The sequence below is a fragment of the Gobio gobio genome (assembly GCF_949357685.1).
Source record: "Gobio gobio genome assembly, chromosome: 15".
Taxonomy (NCBI): Eukaryota; Metazoa; Chordata; class Actinopteri; order Cypriniformes; family Gobionidae; genus Gobio; species Gobio gobio.
In genome coordinates this window covers 20,862,777-20,867,289 of record NC_137108.1, presented here as the reverse complement: position 1 = coordinate 20,867,289, position 4,513 = coordinate 20,862,777, and positions in this window count along the sequence as shown.

Sequence of the window (4,513 nt, the reverse complement as noted above, 5' to 3'; positions counted from 1 at the left end):
TAAAATCACAGAGCGGGGTCAGCGCATGCTGAGGTACACAGTGCACAGAAGTCACCAACTTTCTGCAGAGTCAATAGCTACAGACCACCAAACTTTGAGTGGCCTTCAGATTAGCTCAAGAACAGTGTGTAGAAAGCTTCATGGAATGGGTTTCCAAGGCCGAGCAGCTGCATCTAAGCCTTACATCACTAAGTGCAATGCAAAGCGTCGGATGCAGTGGTGTAAAGCACACCGCCACTGGACTCTAGAGCAGTGGAGAGACGTATTCTCTGGAGTGACCAATCACGCTTCTCTGTCTGGCAATCCCGATGGATGAGTCTGGGTTACTCGGTACTTGCCTAACTGCATTGTGCCAAGTGTAAAGTTTGGTGGAGGGGGGATAATGGTGTGGGGTTGTTTTTCAGGGGTTGGGCTTGGCCCCTTAGTTCCAGTGAAGGGAACTCTTAATGCTTCAGCATACCAAGACATTTTGGACAATTTCATGCTCCCAACTTTGTGGGAACAGTTTGGGGATGACCCCTTCCTGTTCCAACATGATTGCGCACCAGTGCAAGAAACAAGGTCCATAAAGACATGGATGAGCGAGTTTGGTTTGGAGGAACTTGATTGGCCTGCACAAAGTCCTGACCTCAACCCGATAGAAGCAGAGTGGAGACTGCGAGCCAGGCCTTCTCGTCCAACATCAGCGCCTGACATCACAAATGCGCTTCTAGAAGAATTGTCAAAAACTCCCATAAACACACTCCTAAACTTTTTCTAATCTTCCCAGAAGAGTTAAAGCTGTTATCGCTGCAAAGGGTGAGCCAACTCCATATTAAACCCTACGGATTAAGAATGGGATGTCATTAAAGTTCATGTGCATGTAAAGGCAGGCGTCCCAAAACTTTTGGCAATATAGTGAATATTATCAAATATAGTTAGCCTAACATATTACAATACAATTATTTTTATTATTTAGAGTTCCGAAGTTTAAATACCTTTTTAGTGTAATTAAGTTCACTTTTAATTGAGTACATTAGCTTAAGGAGCCTGCAAAGCCAAACAACTCTCTTTAGATTTCATGGGGTCTGTAAATCGTGACTTGTTAATAAACCAGATCTCATTATACGTCATTAAGAGTGTGAATCTTCTCGGACGCTCAATTGGCTTACTGTGCGTCTCAGCTGTCTCAGTGAGAACCGATGACGAATTGTCTAAACAGTTACTGATCCATCCTGTTCTGGGCCATTATTACCTGCTGTGAGGCCGCTGCTGGACTCACTGAGAGGGGAGGGACAGCGCCACAGCTTGTGCTAACCTCTCATTTCCCTCTCTGGGACAGATGTATCATTTTCTTGTCTCCTGACAAGGTCTGCGTCATAGCAAGGAACTATACAGACAAACACAGCAGCAGCTGTTGTGCGTTTTGTGATTGTGTACGCCGTAGATTTTTTATGTTTAATACCTTTTAAAATAGCTGCTGTTGAACAAAATCGCGTTTGAACAGTTCAGCAATACACTGTAGAAGTTATTAAATCACGTTGTGAGGGGAAAAATGGATAAGACCAAGCATGTCATTCAAAGATGATAACAAATTGGTTTCCGTACCGACGTGAGATGAATCATACTGATCTATCTGTATTCATCGGGAGAGGAAGGTCAAACACACCTCAATTGAAAATCAGTATCAGCCTGGTTCATAATCTACTGGGACTCTCATTGTGTGGCACTCCAGGAGATTGTGTCATTCACTGGACACTGAGCTGCTTTAAATTTAATTAAGTTAATAACAACATCAACGTTAATACTTACAGTACAATACTTATTACAATAATTACATTTACTATTGCATTTTGATTTTGTGCATAATTTTTAAGAGTTAAGTTTTTATAGGTACCAGACTAGGGCTGCACGATTTGGGGAAAAATCGAATTGTGATTTTTCTGGAATAATAATAATAATAATAATAAAAATATCACAATCGGATCGGATTGAGCCCTGCCAATGGTGTGTTGCCAGACCCAACATCTTGATGTGGGTCTGGCTTGTCAGGCTACAAAAAAGACTCATTATATATCAATATGACTATAAAATGCAAATAATAGTAGTTAGGTTCTAAATAAAATATGAATGTTAAACCAAAACAACAAGGGGTACTTAATTAACTATAATTATTAATATTTATTTTTTTACAACAGCCGGTTTATAATGACTTCTCATTATGGGAAGATGGCTGGTGCATGTTGCGCTATCAATTACACATTATAAGCGGCCCAATCTCACAGCAAATGCAGAGATGGACGAACTAAGACACTAAAAAAAAGAGTAAAGTGTAAAAGACATGCTCAAACATGAATGCTGCATATCGTTAGCCTCATAGCATAATTGCCCAAGTCATTTTTTTGGTCAAATATGATCTGGCCAATTATGCTATGAGGCTAACGATATGTTGAAATTGCAGCATTTGCGATCACATACCACGACTTTGGGTTTATTTCGGTTAATCGTGCAGCCCTGCATCAGACAAAATGAAAATACATACATTTTAACACTGATTAAAATATAATATCCTATATGCATTTCATTTTACATTAGCTATGTTTCCATCTACCTATTTTTATGCAAATTTTGAGATATTGCATTAAAAAATACACTGGATGGAACCAATGCGCATAAAAAAAACGTCATATTAGACGCCATAACTGGACCAACCAGCGTACTAGTTTCATTGCACGGCATCTCAAATGTTGGTTTGATCATTCCGAAAGGCCTGAGCCCAAGTCTGTCATCAAAATGGTTGGGTATAATACAACCCCAAATCAGAAAAAGTTGGGACAGTATAGAAAACGCAAAAAAAAAGAAAAAAAGAAGTGATTTCTAAATTTACTTTGACTTGTATTTCATTGCAGACAATATGAACACAAAATATTTCATGTTTTGTCTGGTCAACTTCATGTCATTTGTAAATATGCATCCTTTCCTGTCATTCAGACCTACAACACATTTCAAAAAAAGTTGGGACAGGAGCAATTTAGGGCTAGTAATGAGGTAAAATGGTTAAATAATGATGTGATTTGAAACCGGTGATGTCAACAGGTGATTGTAATTATGATTTGGTAGAAAAGCAGCATCCGAGAAAGGTCTAATCCTTTAGGAGCAAAGATGGGCCGAGGATCGCCAGTTTGCCAACAAATACGGGAGAAAATTATTGAAATGTTTAAAAACAATGTTCCTCAAAGAAAGATAGGAAGAGATTTGGAATCTGGAGGAATTTCAGTGCGTAAAGGACAAGGGCGCAAGCCTAAGCTGAACAACCGTGATCTCCGATCCCTCAGGCGGCACTGCATCAAGAATCGTCATTCATCTATAAGCGATATCACCACATGGGCTCAGGACTACTTTGGCAAACCTTTGTCAAGTACCACAATACGTAGTTACATCCACAAATGCCAGTTTAAACTGTACTGTGCCAAAAGGAAGCCCTATGTTAACAGTGTCCAGAAGCGCCGTCGACTTCTCGGGGCTCGGAGGCATCTGGGATGGACCATCACACAGTGGAAACGTGTACTGTGGTCAGATGAATCAGTATTTGAGGTATTTTTTGGGAGGAATGGACACCGTGTGCTCCGGACCAAAGAAGAAAAGGATCATCCAGACTGTTACCAGCAACAAGTCCAAAAGCCAGGGTCTGTCATGTTATGGGGTTGTGTCAGTGCCCTTGGCAAAGGTAACTTGCACTTCTGTGAAGGCACCATTAATGCTGAAAAGTACATAGAGATTTTGGAGCATAATATGCTGCCTTCAAGAAGACATCTTTTCCAGGGACGTCCATGCATATTTCAACAAGACAATGCAAAACCACATTCTGCACACATTACAAAGTCCTGGCTGCGGAGGAAGAGGGTACGGGTACTTGACTGGCCTGCCTGCAGTCCCGACCTGTCTCCAATAGAGAATGTGTGGCGCATTTTGAAGTGCAAAATGCGACAACGAAGACCCCGTACTGTTGCCCACCTTAAGAGGTTGTTTGCAGGAAGAATGGGACAAAATTACACCTGAAACACTTCATCACTTGGTGTCTTCAGTCCCTAAACGTCTTTTAAGTGTTGTGAAAAGGAATGGCAACATTACAAAGTGGTAAATGCTTTACTGTCCCAACTTTTTTTGAAATGTGTTGCAGGTCTGAATGACAGGAAAGGAAGCATATTAACAAATGACATGAAGTTGACCAGACAAAACATGAAATATTTTGTGTTCATATTGTCTGCAATGAAATACAAGTCAAAGTAAATTGAGAAATCACTTCTTTTTTTTTTTGCGTTTTCCATACTGTCCCAGATTTTTCTGATTTGGGGTTGTAATCTCCCAGAACTGTTTTGCATACTAGCGTTCCCAAATACCAGACATCCGCCTCCGAACGCAAGATAACTGTACAGCATTTGTTATGAGGTTTCGTCTGTGCGCTCTAAGAAGCAAGTAGCTTATGAAAAAAGAGCCACAGTGGCTTGCCCGATTGCAGTAACCATTTTTATTA